The sequence below is a fragment of the Mirounga angustirostris genome, unplaced genomic scaffold (assembly GCF_029215605.1).
Source record: "Mirounga angustirostris isolate CCGP_5_RB_7025 unplaced genomic scaffold, mMirAng1.0.hap1 SCAF_10, whole genome shotgun sequence".
Taxonomy (NCBI): domain Eukaryota; kingdom Metazoa; phylum Chordata; class Mammalia; order Carnivora; family Phocidae; genus Mirounga; species Mirounga angustirostris.
In genome coordinates, this window is record NW_026991718.1 from 122,331,097 (window position 1) to 122,353,233 (window position 22,137).

General features: G+C 43.1%; 1 long non-coding RNA gene across 1 annotated transcript in view; it reads left to right on the top strand.

Moving 5' to 3' along the window:
- The window catches only part of LOC135361690 (uncharacterized), a 120,695-nt gene extending 113,415 nt beyond the window's left edge, over positions 1–7,280 (top strand). The window contains exon 4 of the long non-coding RNA XR_010405372.1: positions 7,109–7,280. This is a non-coding gene — a long non-coding RNA (uncharacterized LOC135361690). The remainder of the gene's footprint in view (positions 1–7,108) is intronic.
- The last annotated feature ends 14,857 nt before the right edge of the window (positions 7,281–22,137 follow it).

Here is a 22,137-nt window from a genome sequence, read left to right on the forward strand (position 1 = left end):
CTACCTCCAGCAATAATTACTAAATCTGTGTCAAATTTCTTTGCCTTCCTTATTTACTGATTCTGTCAAGTGCCATCCCTAATCATCCCAAACCAACATTGATTGAGGTCATTTCAGGTTGATGTTTCTTCCCCAAACAGGATTTTTGTTCAAAATAAAGAAATTAAGAATGTATTCCCATAATGTGAGAGATTTTGTAAGAACTCAAATTTAGGACAATTCTTTTCTGAGTTAATGTTTAGAAATATGTGATATATGGGGTGAATTCCATACAAAATCAGTTTTATTGCTTATTCTCAGTTCCCTTTCATCACGATCTTTTCATTTCTGGTCCCACACTTTGATCCAACAATTAGCGATCTTTAAAGATAGGGGTTTTAAATATCATTTACACACTGTTTTCTTTTTTTTTTTTAAGATTATTTATTTATTTATTTGAAAGAGAGAGAGAATGAGAGAGAGAGAGAGAGAGCACATGAGAGGGAGGAGGGTCAGAGGGAGAAGCAGACTCCCTGCTGAGCAGGGAGCCTGATGCGGGGATCGATCCCGGAACTCCAGGATCATGACCTGAGCCGAAGACAGATGCTTAACCAACTGAACCACCCAGGCGCCCCTACGCACTCTGTTTTCTATCTCGAGTCCTGACATCCCCTTCATGTTCAAGTATATATTCTCCTGGCAACTCAACACCTCCAACTGATGTGATTGATGTCTCATAGGCATCTACAACTTAAAATGTCCAGAATAGAACACAGAAGTAGCAATGGGCTTCCTCACCCCCTTCCAGGACTGTTCCTCCTTCTGTCTTCCCATTTCAGTTAAGGACTCCATCATTCATTTTATTGCTCAGGTCCAAACACCTAAAAGGTATTCTTGATTCTTCTCTTTCCCTCATCAATTCCCATACCTGACTCTTCCCAGTTCTATTAACCCCCTTCAAGATCCACCACTGGCCTGACCACTTCTGACCTCCTTCACCACCCCCACCCTGGTCACAGATACTCATCTCTCTCTCTCTGGGACTATTGTGAAAAACATCAACACTGGCTTCCCTGTTTTCACTCTTGACCCCAGACAGTTTACACGCCACGTAACAGCCAGAGGGATCCTTTTAAAAACATAAATCCTTTGCTCAAATCCCTCCTGTGGATTCTTTTCACTTGTAGAATAAAATCCAAAGACTTCAAGTGGCTGGAAACAGTGCCTCTCCATCTTTAACAGGCATACAAATCATCAGGGGATTTGTTAAAATACAAATTTTGATGCCATAAATCTGGAGCAGAGCCCGAGATCTTGCATTAAGCTTCCATGCCCGGGCTGCTGGTCTACCGATGGCACTTGGAGTGGCAGTGGTCGTCAGAACCATTTACAACCTGGCCCCTGTCTTTCTGATTTCAACCTACCACTCTCCCTCTTCCTCAGTTTGTACCAGCGATCCTGGGCTTCTTCCTCCTGCATGAAGATGCCTTTTCCTGTGCTATTTCCTCTTTCTGGAATATTCTCCCTCCAGATACGCACAGGACTCTCACTTCATTCAGGTCTCTCCTTAGATCTCGTCTTCCTAACTACAACCTGTCACGTTCATGTTCTTTCACATTGAACTTTTCTGTGACCTTTTATTTTAGATCTATCTCTTGTTAAAGAGCCTATAGAAAGAGTTTTATACTTTTTATATAGTCTAATTATCTTTGTCTCTTATTTTGGTCATTTAGGCCAAATGTATTTAATGTAATTATGGGTATACTTGAGTTTATATCTACCATTTTACTATGTGATTTGTCTTTTTTTCTGTCCTATATGTTTTTTTTTCTGTTGGATTTGTGTATGTATGTGTTCTCCCCCTCTGTTATCTTAGTAATTATACATTCTTTTACTGTTGTTTTAAAAGCTACTGTAGAGATTATAGCACGTGACCTTGACTTACCAAAGTCCAATGTTAGTGGATACTTTTATCTTCTTCCCAGTCAGTGCAAGGACCTTAGAACATCTTAGCACTATTTACCTCCTCCCAGCCTAAATGCTGTTATTGTCACATATTTTTTTAAAAGATTTATTTATTTGAGAGAGAGAGTGAGAGCATGAGTGAGAGAGTGGAGAGGGGCAGAAGGAGAGGGAGAGACAGAACCTCTAGGAGACTCCACGTTGAGCATGGAGCCTAACACAGGGCTTGATCCCATGACCCCAAGATAATGACCCAGGCAAAAACTAAGAGTTGGATGCTTAACCCACTGAGCCACCCAGGTTCCCCTTATTGTCACATATTTTATTTCAATATATATCTTGAGCTCCACAAGCCATTATTATTGTTGTTATTATTATTATTATTATTATTTTATATAGTCAATAATTTATTTCAATCTATCCATATATTTATCCTTTCCATTGCTCTTCTTTCTTACATCTCTGAGCTTTTACCTGGGATCATTTTCCTTCCGCCAGACCCCTGGTAATCTCATTTGTGTGTGTCTACTAATGACAAATTATCTACATTTTGTGTTTGTTAAGACTTCTGAGGGGCACCTGGGTGGCTCAGTTGGTTAAGCATCTGCCTTCAGCTCAGGTCATGATCCCATGGTCTTGGGATCAAGCCCCACATCGGGCTCCCTGCTCAGCGGGAAGCTTGCTTCTCTTCCACTCCTCTGCTTGTGACCCCTCTCTCTCTGCCAAATAAATAAATAAAATCTTTAAAAAAAAAAAAGACTTCTGAGACAGAATTCTATGTTGGAACTTTTTTTCCCTTACAGCATATTAAAGATGCCATTCGATTTCCTTCAGCTCATATTGCCAGTTTTAAGAAGGCAGTTGTAAGTCTGTCTTGCTCCTTTGAAGGTAATCTGTCTTTTCCCCCTTGCTGTTTACAAAAGATTTCCTTTGTCATTGGTTTTCAGCAGTTTTAGTCTATTGTGTCTAGGTGTGTATTCTTTTTATTTATCCTGCTTTGTGTTTGGAGTGCTTCTTGAAACTATATGTTCATGTCTTTCATCAGTTTTGGAAAATTCTGAGCCATTATCTTCTCAAATATTATTTAAGCCCCATTCTGTCTGTTTTTCCTTCTGACGCTCCACTTACACATATGCTGGATCTTCTTGCTCCATTCTCTGTGCTCACTATTCTCTTTCCTGTGTCTTTCCTCCATTTTTCTCTCCTAGAGTGAATATACTTCACTCTGTGTATTTTCTTTTGTTGTATCTTCCAGTTTACTAATTCTGTGTTTAAGTGGGTCTATTATGTTCTTTAACCCCATCCATAAGGTTTCTCCTCCTGGTTACTGTCTTTTTTACGTTCCAGTATTAATGTTTAGTTCTTTTACAAATATTTTATTTTTAAAAATGTTCAGTTCTGTAATGAAATTCTTCACGTTTCCTTTTATTTTACATTTGTATCTGATTACTCTAAAACCTGGAGCTGTTGTGGGGCCATTCCTTTGTCTGTTGTTTCTGCTGGTTTTATGTATGTGTATCATTGCTCAGCTCTTTTAGAGCTCTGGGTTAGCACCAAAAATCCAACATTACACTGTTGCTCAAAAACCTTCATTAGCTTTCCATTGCATTCTAAACAAGAGCCTGAGTTTTGGTCTAGCATCCATATCTCTCTAGAATTTGGTCCCAACTCACCTGTTCAGTCTCCTGTGTAATTTTCCCCCAGCATCTACCATCCTTCTTTGGTACAGCTGGCCAAACTGTACAGTTAACCAGGACTTCTCCTTTATGCATCTAACATGCCATTCCACACAGTGCAGCAAAGAGCATGGATTCGGGATAGAGGGAGACCTGCCACTGACTAGCCACGTGACCTTGAGAAAGTCACTTTGGTTTTTCAAGTTGTAGTTCTATCATCTGTCATAATGGTGAATAAGTCTACCTATCTCACTCTGGTTGTGAGACTGAAGTGGAATAGGATATGTGAAGAGCTGCAGAGGACAAATTTTGCTTAGTCCTGCATTCCTTTTGTTGGGGGAGAGGCTTCCCATCCTTTTTCCACTCTTTGGTTATGTTGGCTGTCAATCATTGCAGCTTACTTCCCTGGACCAATCAGAAGCCTTCCTAGGAGTTTTTAAATTAGAGTTGAGGGAAGAGAAGTAGCATCTTCCAGATGGGAGAGCTGGGAAATGTGAAGCAGGGAGTGGGTGGTGTCCAGGTGGCCCAGACAGCCTGGGTAAGAATGAAGCCTAGAGAGAGGTCTGGTGGCATTTAACTTTGGGTTCTTATTATTTCTGAGGCCAGCTGCAACTCTTTCCATATTAAGCAGACTCATCCATTGGTTTTTCTTTTTTTTTTTTTTTTTAAGATTTTATTAATTTATATGAGAGAGAAAGAGCAAGAGGGTAGAAGGGGCAGAGGGAGAAGGAGAAGCAGGCTCCCCACTGAGTAGGGAGCATGATGCGGGACTCGATCCCAGGACCCCGGGATCATGACCCAAGCCAAAGGCAGACGCTTAACCAACTGAGCCTCCCAGGCTCCCCACCCATGTGTTATTCTTTTTGCCCAAGGTGAATTACTATAAGTTTCTGACTCTTGCATGAAGTCACTTGATGAACTCAGGGGTCAAGGGTCAGCGGACCTTCTGATGAGGTCATTGTCCTCCTCCATTCACTCCCTTCCTCAGGCCCCCTCACCACACCAGTTTTGTCTTGTTGTCCTCTCTGATCCTTATCTTCCCACCAGATCCAAGGCTGTATGTGAGCAGAAAAATAGTCATTTGACTTGGTGTTCCTAGTGAGCTAGCTTGAGGTTCAGTCAGTGTTTGTGGATGAGTTTGCTAACTCACAGGCTCAGACAACAGCAGTGCATCAGAGTCCTTGCCAGGGGGATATTTAGAAAGCTCCAATATGGTTGCCCGGACCTTTGCCAGCTTCCAAAGAGGGCTGAATTTGGATTTCTATGAATCTCACTGGCTAAACTACCTTCATTTCCACTCAGACCCACCAAACCCAAGTTTCTAGAAGTGGGGCTGAGAGTCTGCATGTTTGCAAGCATCTGGGACATTTTAATGCAACCAGAACTAGAGAATCTCTGAGCTGAGTGTTTTTCTGATGCCTTGAGTTAATAGTTTTACTTCTTTAGACTCCTGAACAGAGCAGTTTGGGGAAAGTTATGATCAAAACAAGCCAGTGAGCATAGTTTCTTATATTAATGGTCATAGAGGCCTCATAATTACAGGACAGCACAAGTGTCCCATAATTAGCATCTGCTCTTCTGTTCCTGGGGGTCAATTGTTCTGCAACAATGGCCATGCTCAGCCCTGGACAGCCCGCAGCTCAGCTCACTCCCCTCCACATTCCATTCCCGTGACAGAAGAGTCCCTGGGTTCTCAGGACTTTAACCCTCTCCTGCCAGGACCCCAAGGACCAGCACTAAGGTGGGAGAAGTTCATGATCTGGCCTGGGCATCCAGGGAAGTGGGAGAAAGATTCTGCAGAATGACTATTTGTGTGTGTTCCTCAGACCCAACAAATTCACTTTTGGGATTGAGGCCCAGGGATGCTCCTGGAGATTCTGACTGTGGCAGAATTTGAGACACACTGACCAATTCCCTACCTCTTCCATGCTGAAGAGTTGGCTGAAAGGGCAGGGGTCTCACTCCTGACATATATCTGTCACTCAGAGCAGAAGAATAGCCTTCCCCCTTCTCAGCGGGATTATGAGTGACTAGCAGCAGCCTGATGCCCTGCCCCTAAAGCCTGTGTCAATTCCTGGCCGCCAGCCACCAGCTGCGTGATTTCAGTAAAGTACTTTAATCTCTAAGCTGCAGATTCCTCATCTATAAAATGAGGCTAAGAACACTCACCTCTATTATTTGCATATTTAGATTGTTTCCATTTTTTTTTTCTTCTTTTACACTATTCTGGCATTATCAGTTTAGCATTCAAAGTTCTGGCCAATGGGTGATCCTTGGGGTCCATGAAAATCACCTGGGGAGCTTTTACAAAATAAAGACCTAGGTCCATTGAGTTGAAATCCATGAGGACACAACTAACTCAGGAACGGGTCCTTGGAGAAAGCTCTGCAGGTCCTCCTGATGGACACCATCTGTCAAAACCCACTGGACTGTGGCACGTAGAAAGTGTGTGATTTTGCAGAGCTCCTGACCCTTGTATCCAGCTACCTGGCTGCTCTCTCCACTTGGAAGCGAACAGACGTGTGCAGTGGAGTTTGTCCCAGTAGAATTCCTGATCTCCCCCAAACCTGCTCCACCCTCTGTCTCAGTGGCAGCTCACTTCATGGCAATTATTACAGTCTCTGATGCTGAACATTCTGGTCTTCACCACACTCATGGTAAGGTATCTTTACCATCCTCGTGGCTCCCACTCCGTCCTAAGCCACTGTCACCTCTCTCCTGAAAAAGTGCCATAGCATCTGAACACCTCCCTGTTTTTGCCCTTGACCTGCTCTGGTCAAATGTCACCTTACCAAGAGTCCTTCCACGAATACTCGACCTCAGATGCAACCCCCTTCCTCCAGTCCATTCTCCTGCTTTATTTTTCTTTTCTGCACTTACTACTAGCTCCTATAATTCTGTTTATTTTGTGATTTTCTTTTTTTTTTTTTTTTTAAGATTTTATTTATTTATTTGACAGGGAGAGAGAGAGAGACAGCACAAGCAGGGGGAGTGGCAGGCAGAGGCAGAGGGAGAAGCAGGCTCCCCGCAGAGCAGGGGGAGCCTGATGCAGGGCTGGATCCCAGGGCCCTGGGATCATGACCTGAGCCGAAGGCAGTCGCTTAACCAACTGAACCATTTTGTGAGTTTCTCAACTCTCTATAATATAAGTTCCACAAAGCATGGATTTTTGTCTGTTTTATCAGCACTGGGTCCCCAGTATGTAAAACCATGCCAAGTGATAGACACTCAATATATATTTGTTGAATGAATGAATAAATGAATTGCCCGCAACATCTAGGCATTATCATCTGCATTTTATTGACCAGGAAATGGAGGTTCAAAAGATAAGTTATTTCTCCCAAGGCCACACTGTGAGTTGAGAGAAAAGCTGAGTTTTGAAATTAGGACTGACATCCTCCAGAGATCATTTCTCCACATGTGGAGGAGGGGCCATTTTTGCAATCCACCACAATTTCCTTCTAAATGTAGCTCCTGCTTTTGCATTTCAGGTCAAGATTGCTGTACCAGTAGAGCAACATGACAGCTTAATGTGAAGACTAAGGGCTTTCTTGCCCCCGTCCCCCGAAGCCCTCTGCGCTGGGCCGAGCTAACCCTGCAGGCAACCAGACAGCTGTTGTAGGTGCTGACGTGATAAGAAGTTGGACCCTCCATGGCGCTTGTGCCCACTGTTCCCACTGGTGAGGAATCATAGGGAGGAAAATACACAAACCCTGGGGAGACCCATTTGCACAACCATATTTACCACTGAATTACTCAGAATCCTTGAGAGTTTCAACTCTGAGCTCCAGGGTCTAATGCTAAGAGGTTCTGGGAGAAGGGAAGGAGCCAGAAAAGATACCAAAAAGGAGTGACGCGGGAGGCAGGAGGAGGAGCAGGGAAGTGTGGTATCCTGAAAGTTAAGTAAAAAGTACCTCAAGTAGGATCCTAGAAACGACATCAGGAAATGGTCTTGTGTGGCGAGAAGAGCAAGTTTGCACTGAAGGATATAAAATAGGACTTTAATAAATATAATAATAAATAATAGGACATCCTATCCTGGATAAGATTTAGTATAGCAAGGATGCTCATTCTTCTTAGATTAGCCTTTAATTCAATGTAATCCCAATAAACACACATACACACCCTCAAATTGATGGGATTTAATAAGATTATTATAAATCTGGAACAATAGGTATGAAAGAACAGAATGAAATTTTCTGAAAAGGAAGCATAATCAGTGGGACTTACCTTACCCTTTTCCCAAACCATGTTGTAAAGTAAAGTAATGAAAACCACAAAAGAGATATGGAATCTGAGAACAGGACACAGAGTGGAGGTATAGACCTGAGGATCCTTGGCTGGTTGGCATACAACGAAGTTGGTGTTTCACATTTGGGAAGGAAATGATGAATTATTCAGTAAGTTGTATCTAAATTGGCTAGTCGTTTGGATTAAAAAAGTCAAGCTAGAAACTATCCTTGGGTTTTTACTACCAGATAAACTTCCGAGCTAGATCAAAGATGAGAAGAGAAAAAAACTGATCTGTAAATCCATGCAGTATTGAAAAAAACAAGAGACTATTTTAGCAAACTTTAGAGAAACTAAAGGAAAAGGCAGGCAATTTAATTGCCTGAATATAGATTTCTGTAGAGCAAAAGAAGTTGTAAAGTTAAAAGATAAGTATCAATGTGGAAGAAAAACTTTAAAAATGTGTATGAGGGAAAGGGTTCATATCATGACTTTTAATTTGGCGTAGGGATAAAGTTGGGGGTTAAATAAATATTTAGGTGGGGGAGGAAGAACCTTAGATTCTGTCCACTCCCATTTCCTGCAGGTGTCCTCCTCTCTGAACCCCCACTAGACAGTAGCTTCCAGGTGGGCAGGCTGTGCCACAGGGATGTTCCCAAGTACCAGGAGCTGAATGCTGCCCCTCCACCCCCAACCAATCCTCCACCCCAGAAGGCCCACCCTGGACCCTCTGGCTTTTTTCCCTCCCCCAATGGTAATGATGGGGACCAGGAGGAGTCCTGTGAGTCCTCTTCCCCTCAGACAGTGCTCATATGGAACTTGAGGCCATGCTGGGCATCTGAGCTGGAGGGGGCGGGGCTAGGCCTGGTGGGTGGGGGATGAGGTGGGGTGCAGAGTCCCAGGGTGGGGTGTGGTGAGGAGACGTGGAAATCATGAGCAGCATCTAGGAGGGGAGTCGAGGGAAGGAAGATTTGGGGGTAGGGGCCCCAGGCAGGTAAGATTCAGGAGCAGAGCAGAGGTAGGGAGCAGAAGGGGGTGTCATAGGCCCCAGAGCTGTCACTTTGCACTTCCAGTCCTCCAATTTGCAGTGAGTTCCCTTTGCTATGGGGAAGTTACCCTCATGTCCTGTTTTTAGGAAATAATGTGACGTGTGAAAGCCCATCTTGAGACATTACTTACTTCTTTGGTTCGTTCATTCGACAAATGATGTATTGATTATTAACTCTGAGCCACAGGGAGCCAGGCTCTGGGATAGTCTCCATTCCTTTGCATTTATAAATTTTAAGGCAATGTGAGAATGTTTGGATTTAACATGGAAAAATCACAAATAACAGTGTTCTCTGCCAGCTCTAATTTGCTGCCTTTCATGGGGGTCAGACAAACGCAGGGTGTGGATTTCCACCTTAAGTTTATTGTACCTGCTGTGTGCCAGATGCTGGGTGAGGCACTGGGAGTACACTGCTGATGATCCTTAATCCTTGCTTATTAATTTAATATGAGGCCCCCAAACCAGGGTCACACAGTATCCAACATGAAACAACCTTTGGAAGACACAGTCTGTTCCAAAGCAGCTGAGATCAGTTGCCTTTTTGGCATTTGATTTTTGATGCTGGGACAAAAAAAGGGGGGGGATGGGGAGACTCTTACTATAAATGCAGCTGTTTAATACACTGTCACTTTGTAAGGGTCCCACTGAATTTTTGATGGAGAAGATGTTTTTGTCTGGGTCCAACTTCAGGACAAAGGGAAATGTACTGAACACAGGGCAGAGTTGATAGTGTTTAAAAACATGTTCAAAGATCTTATACTTTGTAACTGAGTTGATGAGCAATAATGGAGGAATTCCTGACACAGCAGGGTGAGCCTGGCTAAGCGGTACCCACTGACAACTGGGAGGAGGGGCCTTTATTCCCCAGTAGAATGCAGGCTGGATTTCAATTCCACTCACCTCCTTTACGCAGTACGCAACCTATACATCTGTGCATGGTCGCCTTGGCTTTGAGCTCCTAAGCCTCGGTAATGGGGTCCTCCCTCAGGCTTTGCCTCTCCAGCTGTATCCAGACTCTCTCTGCCATGTCCTATATTTTCTACCAGTAACTAACTTCATGGGGCACTCCGCACGTAACAGGCTACTTCCCACCATTCTGCCCTTCCAGGGAGGGTCTTTATCCTGTAAGTCCATCTGTACTCCTTCCATCCTCCCTTCTTGCCTCCTGCAGCCTCCACCTCCAACACCTGCAGCCCCTGGGTAACCCCCTTTGGCACTCACTGCCCTCCACTGTGGTGTCTGCCCACACATCAGTCTAAATGCAGCCACTCTGCAGCAGGGGCCACATCTGCCATCTTGGTAGCCTGCCCCAGCCCTGGACCTGGCCACAGAGAAGAGCAGGAAATAGAATCAGATGAGGGAATGGCTTCAGCCTCAAAAAGTGGTTGATAGGATGGAATGAATCCCTACTGATAGATTCATTCATCATGACTTGCTGGTTCAACAAATACTCTCCGAGCACATGCACTGTGTGCCGGGCCCCGTGCTGGCCCCTGGTGCACAGGGAATAACAAGACACAGTTTCTGGCTCTGCCGGAGCCCCCAGCCTTAGCTTCCACACACATCACTGGGACAGAAAGAGAAGTGTGAAGTGGTGGTTCTGGTTGGAGCGGTGACAAAGGGAAGAAAAAGGCCTGTAGAGCCTCCAATGGGCCTAACCTGGCAGGTGCGGGGTGAGGAGCCCATGGCTCTGGGAGCAGAAGAAGCAGCCTGGGCCTGGGGCTCTTCTCTACCCTCTTGGAACCTTTCAGAGCCTAGGCCTTGCTCTCAGGTGACCAGCTCGGCCAGCTTGGGCCAAGCACTGCACCCCCACACCCCCACCTGCCAACTTCACCTTTGGGGAGGAGGAGCCTCCAAGGCTGAATGACACTGGGGCCCCAGATGTGGTCAGAGTACCTGGGGGGGCCTGCCCTTAGCGCCAGCCCCTTGCTGTCAAGTGCAGAGGCCAAACCAGAGCCAGGGGCAGCCAGGATCGCTTTCTGGGCCAGCGTTAGGCTGCTTGCTAAAATTTGAAGAGCCCATCTGCTCACCCACTGCGGCTAGAGTTGCCATTTTAATAACCAAGTTTAGGAGATTCAATTAAGATTGGGAGCCTCATCCCTCTTCCAGGTAGGCCTTACAATTGGTGTTTTTCTTTGCGAGAGCATGAGTGGGGCCCTTTGCAGGGGTTTTTGTACAGCAAGCAGTGCAGAGAGAGAGAAAAGAGAAAAACAACTTTGGTTCAAAGATGCCAATAATAGGGGATTTCTTCTCTCGGGCTCCCCATGGAAGGTTGTCAACAGTGCAGGCATAATCAGGCCGGCGACTGCCCTGCTCGGAGAGGGGGACGTGTGCTCCTTTGTTACGATGGACTGAATAGGATGTCCCTGCACCCAGACCTGGCCTCCCAGCTAACAAAGGGCCCCTTTGTCACCCCGGGCAAAGAGTGCTGCAGAGGTTGCCACAGCAACTCAGGGACACAGACTTAACGTGCAAGGACATTTCAGATGGGAAGCGGGTATTCAAAAATTCAAATTTCTTTATGTATAGTGGTTTCCTTCTCTGGGTATTTTTAAAGAAACCATATAGCAAATGAAAAAAAAAAATAAGCCAATGATAAATATAAAACCAAGCAAACAAACATCACAGCAAGTCAGCTGCTGGTTCTTCCTCTCTCAATGGGTAAAAAGCCATCATTGGGGCCCCTGAGTAAGCTGTGAGTTCTTCTTACCCAAAAGACAATTGGACATCATTACAGAAAGTTTGAAAAAAAAATTCCACCTGCTGGACCCAGGACACTTTTTCCTTGTCTTTGTGTCAGTGTTCCCTAAGTGACTGTGGATGATCCACTTCATACCAGGCCAAGAGCTGGGGCAGGAGATGCAAAGATAAATCGGGTTCTTGTCTGCAAGGTTGACGGTCTGGTGGGGTTCCTGTGTGCATGTGATCTCCATACAAGCGTACTCTCCTCGGCCCTTAGTTGGGGTCCAGACAGTCCCCATCAGAGGGAGTAACCGATGTTGTATGGGGAAAGGGGGTGAGCAGAGCTTGTGGGAGGAGGAGGAACCTGAGAAGTGATTTGCTGCCAAGGGGCACTTTGTTGCTATTTGCTGGATGAAATGGGGGGGGGAGGGAGGAAGAGGGGGGAAGGGCTTTCTCTGCATTCTTTTAAAGGGGAAAGCATAGTAAACAGCAGCGTGCAGGCAAAAGTGACAGACACAAATGTCTTCTCAGAGTAGCCACCACGATGCACAAGACATTTCCCAACACTTTATTATGACAGTTTAACAAACAATGTTGAAAGAATATTACAAATGAACACCTGTATATCCACCACTTGGATTCAGCCATTAGCATTTTACTCTCCTGGCTTTATCATCTATTCATCTATCCAGCCATTTCTCTATCCATCCATCAATCCATCTCATTTTTTTTTGATACGATTCAAACACAAATATCCTTTCACCCTAAAACACCTCAGTATGGTATCATTAATTAGAGTCCAAAATTTGTTTACATTTTTTCTTTTGATTTGAAATTTACATGCAATGAAATGTACAAATCTTAAATGTACATTAACTGAGGTTTGACAACTGCATCTGCCTATGTAAGCCAAGCCTTTATCAAGATATAGAACATTGTGATCACTCCAGAAAGTTCCCTCAAGCTCCTTCCCAGTTAGTCCCTGCCAACACAAGCTCTGTCTCTCACACACACCATTTCGTCATTTGCTTTTCATTTACTATTACAGTGCAATTAATTTCCATGTTGCTTCCTAGTCTTCGTGGTAATTCATTCTTCTGTCCACTCACTCCATCCTTTAGTCACCCAGGGTCTGCTCTGTCCCATGTGCTGGGGACATGAGCCCGTACAACCTGGTGTACAAGGGCCCCAGAGCCAGGTTGTTTGAGTTTGAGTCTCAGGTGCAGAGTTGTCTAGGGCTAACCTCACCTAACCTCTCCAAGTTTCACTTTCCTGATAGCCTAGCAATGGGGAGAGCAACCTCCCACAGGTGGCTGGGAGGATTAGGGGAATAATTCATGTCAAACACTTAGTATGTAGTAAGTGCTCAATAAACAGTTTTCTTGAGCGAGTCCACAGTGGAGTGGTTGCTGTCAGCACATCAGGACCATGAAACCCTTCTTTTCTTTTTTAAAATTTTATTTATTATTATTTTATTATTTATTTATTATGTTATGTCACCATTCATTGTGTTCCATGATTCATTGTTTGCATATAACACCCAGTGCTCCATTCAATACATGCCCTCCTTAATACCCATCATTGGGCTAATCCATCCCCCCACCCCCCTCCCCTCTGAAACCCTCAGTTTGTTTTTCAGAGTCCATCGTCTCTCATGGTTCGTCTCCCACTCTGATTCCCCCCCTTCATTCTTCCCCTCCTGCTACCTTCTTCTTTTTTTTTTTTCCTTAACATATATTGCATTATTTGTTTCAGAGGTACAGGTCTGTGATTCATCAGTCTTACACAATTCACAACACTCACCATAGCACATACCCTCTCCAGTGTCCATCACCCAGCCACCCCATCCCTCCCACCCCCCACCACTCCAGCAACCCTCAGTTTGTTTCCTGAGATAAAGAATTCCTCATATCAGTGAGATCATATAATACTTGTCTTTCTCTGATTGACTTATTTCGCTTAGCATAATACCCTCTAGTTCCATCCATGTCGTTGCAAATGGCAAGATTTCGGGGTTTTTTTTTTGATGGCTGCATAATATTACATTGTATATATATATATATATATATATATATATATATATATATATATATATATATATATACACACATATACCACATCTTCTTTATCCATTCATCTCTTGATGGACATCTTGGCTCTTTCCATAGTTTGGCTATTGTGGACATTGCTGCTATAAACATTGGGGTGCACGTACCCCTTCAGATCACTACATTTGTATCTTTGGGGTAAATACCCAGTAATGCAATTGCTGGAAACCCTTCTTTTTCATGGCCATTAACCAAACTGCTGTCTCTGTCCAATTTAGGACATTATAAGTCCCACTCCTCTGGACTAGGAAATGAAGGCTTCTGCAGAATGATTTCCTTGAGATCCCAGGGAGGAGATTTGGAGGGGAGTGATCAGAAAGTTGTACATCTTTTATTTTAGTGTACTTGTTTTGATGTTTCCCATAAGGCTGAGCCTGTTTATAAAGGCACCAGTGGTCAGGGAGTAGCTGTCACTATAAGGAATTTTGCCACCTGTCTTCCTCAAGGTGAGAGGTAGCAACCAACTCTATCTTTATTCTCTTTGCCCAGGTCTGTACATGGCTGAGGCCCCTGTAAGTGATAGAGAATATCAGGTGGGTCAGCTGAAGATGGGCCCAGGGGTGGAGCTAAGAAACACCCATCTTTATCATTTGCATAACTCCTACTCATCCTGCAGTGCCCCGCTCAACTTCACATCCTTCAGGAAGTTCTTCTTTGTGTTCCCATTCCGCTTTGTACTCACTTCTATTGTGTTTATCACATTAAATGACTATTTGCTTGTCTGTCTCTCCAGTTCAGCTGTAAGCAACTTGAGAACACAAATTATGTCTCAATCATAGTTGAATCTCTAGTCTCTGGCATGTGCTCAAAAATATTTTTCATATATTAACTTAATGAATATTTACCAAATGCTAAGTGCCAGGTACTTTACAAATAGTATCTCTGTTTTTAAAAATGTTAACATTTTGGACGCCTGGGTGGCTCAGTTGGTTAAGCGACTGCCTTCGGCTCAGGTCATGATCCTGGCGTCCCTGGATCGAGTCCCGCATTGGGCTCCCTGCTCAGCAGGGAGTCTGCTTCTCCCTCTGACCCTCCCCCCTCTCATGTGCTCTCTCTCATTCTCTCTCTCTCAAATAAATAAATAAAATCTTTAAAAAAAATACTTAAAAATGTTAATATTTTAAAAAATCCAGTAACTGTAGAAAATTTGGAGAGTAGAGAAGAATGTAGAAAATAGAAAATATAGAGAAAAAATATAGTGACATAGACAAACCTTGAGTATAATTGATTTTAAGAAAAGGGGAAAAAAGCATTGATAATAGAATAGAATTTTTTTATTGAAGTATAGCTGACTCACAATGTTACATTAGTTTCAAGTGTACAATATAGTGATTCAGCAAGTCTATAATAGATTATATGCTGTGCTCACCACAAGTGTATCCACCATCTGTCCCCATAAAACCCTATATGATACCATTGACTCTGTTCCCTACACATGCCTTTTATCACTGTGACTTTTATCATTCTATAACTGGAAATGATACAGTAGAATTTTTAAACCTGTAAAATAATACTAAAAACACTTTTACACCAATACATTTGAAAAGTTAGAGGAAATGAACAACTTTCTAAAAAAGTATAGTTTACCAAAATTTACTGAAGAAAAATATAAGGCATAATGATCCAATTTTAATTTAAGAAGCTGAATCAGTTATCCAAATTCTTCTTCCTCAAGTCATTAGGTAAAATAATTATAACCTTGACACACAAAGCTTAGCAACAACAGCATAAAAAATGTAAGTCCAATTTTGATTATTGACATAGTTATAAAAAAAACCTAAAGGAAATAATTGCAAATGGAATTTAGCAGGATTAAAAACCAAATTCCAGCCAAATATAAGTTCTAACAGTTTTTTCCAGGAATTCAAGGATGGTTCAATACTAGCTTTGAAGATAAAACCCAGATGATTATTTCAACAGATGCTCAAAAAGCTTCATAAACCATAAATAATGCCAGAAGAAAATCTCTTAACAAACCAAAAATAAAAAGAAACTATTAATTGATAAGGAACATTACCAAAAGTTTACAATAAGTATCTCACTTAATAGCTTAATGGTAAATGTAAGCAATGTGTTTACTGAAGTAAAAAATAAGACAAAAATGCCTGATACCCACACTTTCATTTAATTTTGATCTGGGAGATGCTGGACAATGCAGTAAGAAAAAAGCAAAAAAGTGGTAAGATGATCGGAGAGGAAGAGCAGAATCTCTCTCTCTGCAGATTACGTGATCATTTACCCAGAAAATCTAAGAAAAGAAACTATTGGCACAAACAAGACAATTTGGTAAGTTTCCTTTTTTTATTAAATATTTTTATTTATTCATTTGACAGAGAGAAAGAGAGAGAGCCAGAGAGCACAAGCAGGGGGAACGGCAGAGGGAGAGACCGGCAGAGGAAGAGACCAGCAGAGGGAGAGGGAGAAGCAGGCTCCCTGCTGAGCAGGGAGCCTGACACGGGGCGATCCCAGGACCCTGGGATCATGACCTGAGCTGAAAGCGGACACTTAGCTGACTGAGCCACCCAGGTGCCCCAATTCGGTAAGTTTCCTAGGTACAAGATAAGCATTCAGAGTTTTAATAGTATTCCTATACATCGATATATGTGTATACACACACACACACGTGTATCTATATAAATTTATATAAATCTATGGAAAATGTATATTATATTGAATATATATTAAACATATTATATTAAACTTACATTATATAAATTAAATATATATTATATTAAATATATTAAAATACAAACTTATAAATATATATAAAATCTCAATGGATTGAAAGACTATTAAAAGTTTTAGTTCTCAGCAATTTATTAATTAAATGTGATTCCAATAAAAACACTAACAGGGTTTTCTTTTTTGCTTAAGCTGAAATTTGTATGTAAGATCAAAGAGGTGTAGTGAGGTCTAGTAGTCATGGGTGTGGGCTTTGGACCCAAACTGGCTAGTTCCAAATCCTGGCTACACCATGTACCAATTGTACGTAAGTTATTTGGCTTCTCTGTGCCCAATTTTCCTTATCTGTAAACCAGGGATAATAGTAGTACGTACCTCATGGGGTTGTTATCGATATTAATAGAGGTACTAGATGTCCAGCACTTAGCACAGTGCCTGCCACACGTGTAGCCCTCAGTAATTTTTAGCTGCTAGTAGTGCTTCTTTTTATTTCCTCCCAGATAGCTGGACATGGTGATTTCTAATTTCTTTTTTTTTTTTTAAAGATTTTATTTATTTATTTGACAGAGAGAGCGAAAGAGCACAAGCAGGGAGAGCAGTAGAAGGAGAGGGAGAAGCAGGCTTCCCGCTGAGCAAGAAGCCCGATGTGGGACTCGATCCCAGGACCCTGGGATCATGTACTGAGCTGAAGGCAGACGCTTAACCATCTGAGCCACCCAGGCGCCCCTCTAATTTCTTTTTTTTTTAAGATTTTATTTATTTATTTGACAGAGAGATAGAGAAAGAGCACAAGTAGGCAGAGTGGCAGGCAGAAGGAGAGGGAGAAGCAGGCCCTCCGCTGAGCAGGGAGCCAGACGCGGGGCTTGATCCCAGGACCCCAGGATCATGACCTGAGCCGAAGGCAGACGCTTAACCTACTGAGCCACACAGGCGCTGCTCTAATTTCTTTTTTGAGTGGCATTTAGTCACATTTAAGTTTTTAAATTTCTCTCCTTATGTAACCAGCACACACTACTGCACAGGTGTACATATGGCCAACAAAGGTAAGCCCTTGAGAGTTCTCAGGGAGCGTGTTCCGGATAACTCACCCATTACAAACTCCTTGAATTGTAAGGCAGTATGCACCATGTAATTTAAGCTCGAGTGGAATGTGGGGTAGAAGGAGCATGGATTTCAACTATGAATCCCAGCTCCAGGACATCCTGGCTGTTACAACAGCGATGTATTGGGAAGATGACAGCTGCACTTGTGGCGAGCATAGCAGAATGTGTAAACTTGTGGAATCACCATGTTGTATACCTGACACTAATGTAACGTTGTGTGTCAACTATCCTCAAAGGAAAAAAAAGAGAAGCCTTGACTCTGGCTGTGTGACTGGGGCTCTGGGATGTGTCTGTAGGGCTCAGTTTCCTCATTTGTAAAAAGTGCTTTGATAATAATGCCCACTTTGAAGGCTGGTGAGAGGACCCCAAAAGCTCAGGTGCTGGTTCTCAGCAGGTGCTCCACGAACTTCCCATGGACTCTCCCACCCTCCCTCCTTCCATCCAGCCCCCACTTCCTCTCCCCAGGAAACCGCAGGGAGTATGAAGTCTCCCAGATGAACCTTGGCACTGCCTCTCTGGAGAGATGGAGAGGGATTCAAGAGGGGGGCATCAGGGAGAAGTCTCCTCCTTTTGTGAGGGGACTTTGGAATCCTTGACTAGGAAAACATCATTTAATGACTCACAATTTAATAGTGCTTCAGAGTTTTAGAAGTGCTTTGCTATCATCATTGGTTGTCACAACAAACCCATGGAGTAGGCATTACCACCCCATGTTGCAGAAGTGGAAACTGAGGCTCAAAGAGGTGCCGTGATTTGGCTAAGGTCAAACAGGGTCTTGAGCAGAACTTAGGACTTGAATTCAGAGCCATGGCATCTGCTTTTTTCTGTGCAGGGCGCTGAGTGAATCATCTTGTGCCAAAGCCTCCACCATACGTGCATTGGTCCATTTGGTCTTTGGTCCAGCAAACCAAAGTGGAGTGGTCTGTGGACTGGAGTAGAAGCTGTGGACTGACTTGGCTGGTTGTCAGAAATAATGGACAGGCTGGAGTGCCGTTGTGGGAATACAATGGCCAGGGCACTAGGAATGCCCAACTGCTGCCCCAGACAATAGTCACCCACCTCAACCAGGTTCCCAAAGGAGATGCATATGTGCACGCACACACACACACAGAGTGAACGCGCCTAAGGAAAGCAGAGTTCTGCCCTGTTATGGGATGGATCTGAGCCCTGTTGCAGACACTCTGGTGCTCCATCCATATCCCCACAGATCTTACCATTCCAGCACACGACACCCCAACTGCTGACTGCCGGTACCTGCATCTCTTTGTCTAATGGCTTTCTCTGGTTTCCAGAGCCCCATTCTGCCTGCCAGAAGGACCTAGGAAGGTCCTTCAAAGCTCTGTCTTCCCTGGAGGAGGGCATGGCATATCCATGCGGTCTTAGCTCCTGTTCTAGTCTCTGGAAGCACCAGGATCAGTGAGACATTGTCCCTGCCCTGGAGATACTCATGGAGCAAATGTATTACTAAGGTTTGGTGAAATCGTTCTGTGTGCAGTTATTGGAGCAGCAAATTGAAACATTGAGTTGGAGTCTTGGAGAAGTCTTCACCAAAGAGCTGTTACTTAAATTGGGTCTTAAAGGAGGAGTTGGAATTTGTTAGGGTTTTCATGGTGGACAGAAAAGAGAATAGAGTCAATTATGCCCAGAGCCTTAAACTTCCTGGCGGGAAGTGACAAATAACATTTCCATTTATGTTCCCTTGGCTAACGCAAGTCACACTGTCATACCTAACTTGAAGGGGAAGGGAAGTATGATTCTACCAAATACCCATAAGACTGAGACATAATATTAATGATGAGACCTAAGGACTTCCACAGTTGGGTATTTAGCTCCTTGGCCACAGGTGTATCTAGAGAGTTGGCCATTTTGATTTAAAGCCAGGACATTCCTCAGGTAAAGGGGCCATAGTTGGAGTAGGACTCATTTCTCTCTGGGATCCCATGGATAAGTGGACATGTCTTGTATTAACCATGTCTTTTCTGTATTTGATGCTTTGATATCTTTGATGGAGGGACTGCCCCTACTAGAGTTAGCCAATTCTTAGAGATAGTAAACAGCTCTCCTGTGCATGTACTTTTAAATGTAAACCAACCAATCTGGAGCCCATACCAGCAACCACCTCCTTTATTGAGCTCTCACACTCCAGGCCACTACCCACCTGCCCTCATCACCCAGGGCCGGTACCAGACAATTAATGTCAGTCCCTAGGCCTGGAGCCCACTGAAATTGTTTAAACTAGCCCATCCTAAATCTGCTTACCCCACCTCATGTATTCTTTTCCACAGAAACCACAGTAAACACTTTTGCCCACACTTCTCCCCCCTCCCTCTGCCTCTGAACAATGCATATGCTTCCCTATGTGCCCCACCCCACCCCACCTCCATGACATGGTGTGCCTCCTTCTCTTGGGAACTGTGAGTAGCAAACTATCTTTTTGATGGCAATTGTCTCCTGATCTGTTTGCCTCACCATATCTAAATAATAAGACATATTAAGACATATCTATATTCTGATATCTCAGCTGTTTATGATACCAGAAGCTAAGAACTGGAAGATGTACAGGCTGATATTCTGGGTCCCCAAACTGGGTTGAGCCAGTTGGTCACTGGCTAAGACCTGAGACTTCCCTCTCACAGATTCTGTATGGAGTCAAGAGGAAGAGAGGAAGGCTCAAGTTCCACTCCTATCCTGAGGACAGTAAATGAGGCTGGATATTTCTTTGGAAGTCATAAACTTCCTATCTTGTCAACTGCCAACATGAAAGGGTAAGTCCAAGCTTTGGGTCTGCATGGCTTCCTTGCAGAGCTCCCTGCTGGCCTTCCCGGAGACCTCCTTGGTGCCGACCCTCTCCTCAGGGAAGGGAGTGGACATAGGTAACCAGATTGGTTGGTTTACATTTAAAAGCACATCTATCTCATCTGTTGGAAAGAAGTAATAATGGCAGGCATCCTTGTCTCATTCCTGATCTCAGAAGGAAAGCTATCAGCATTTCACCATTAATTATAGTGCTTGCTATAGTTTTTTGTTTAATTTCATTATGTTGTTTTGTTGCTTTTTGTAGATACCTCTGCTGTGGGTTGGGGAGGTCAATCTTCACAGCAATCCTGTGGGTCAGGAAATAAGACTGCTGTGGCCATTTTGCAGATGAGAAGAATAAGGCCCAGAGAGGAATGCTCAACATCACAGTGTTAATAGCAGGACTCATTAGCAGTACCTAAGCCTAGAAATCCCACCTGGAGCACTTCCCGCTTCCCTTACTTCCACAGTCCTGGTCCCACTAACTCTGACCAGAGCTATATAACAACAGCCACCACAGTATGGAGGCCCATGTGCAATGGGTCAGCTTCAGGCAGTAGCAACACCAGCTATTATTACTTCTTTCCAACATTGTACTGGTAATACTAGCCAGTGCAACAAGGCAAGAAAAAGAAATAAAACGTATAAGGATTGAAAAAGAAAAACTAGAACTCTCATTTTTACAGATGAGATAGAATATGGTATATTTTTTAAAAAGCTAAATAATCTACAGATAAATTGTTAGAATGAGTGAGTTTGGCAATGTTGCTGAATACAAGGGCATTATACGAAAATCTATATATGTTCCACATCTATATTGCCAAGTAACAAATCACCCCAAAACCTCATGGCTTAAAATCACAATAGCATTGTATTATCTCTCATGGTTTCTGTACATTTTGGATTCAGGAAGGGATCAGTTAGGGTTTTTCCAGGGTTTTTCATATGGTTGTAGTCAAAGAGTAGATGGAACTGGAACAGTAGGGGGCTGATCCAACTGGGGACTGGTGAGTCATCTTACTCTTTTAGTCTCAGGGTCTTTGCATATGGATTCTATGTGTAGGTTACTTCAGACTTCTTTAAAGCACAACAGCCTAGGACTTCTTACATAGTGACTTAAGGTTCCAAAGACAAATGTCCAAAAGAGGGAGCCAGGCAGAAGTTGTATCAACTTTTATGACCTAGACTCAGAATCCATGTGTCATTTGCACCATATTTTATTTGTTAAAAACCATTCACTAAACCCATCCCTTTTATAGGGGAAAGTTATTAGACTTCACTCCATGTAAAAGTGAGGGAATTTGTTGACTTGTTTTAAAATACTGCACTGTACTTACAACAAACAGGAAAAGAAAAAGCCATATAAAGAAACCATTTATAATAGCGTCAAAGACTCAGGACTAAATCTAATAAAAGATGTGCAAAGGCTCTACATAGAAACTAAAAAAAAAGTGAGGCACGTGGGTGGCTCAGTAGGTTAAGCGTCCAACTCTTGATTTCAGCTCAGGTCATGATCTCAGGGTCGTGAAATGGAGCCCTACATCAAGCTCCATGCTCAGTGGGGAGTTTGTTTGAGATTCTCTCTCTCTACCTCTGCACCTCCTCTCGGCCCTCTATAAATAAATAAATAAATCTTAAAAAAAGAAAGAAAACTATAAAACATTGCTGAGAGAACTTTAAAATGAAAAAAATCTAAATTAATGAAGGGACATACCATGTTTATGGATAGAAAGACTTAATACTGAAAATGTCGATTTTACCCAAATTGATCTAAAGATTCAATGTGATAGCAATATAGCAATCAGAATCCCAGCAGGATTGTGTGTGTGTGTGTAAACAGACAAACTGATTTTAAAAATGTCAGTGGAAGT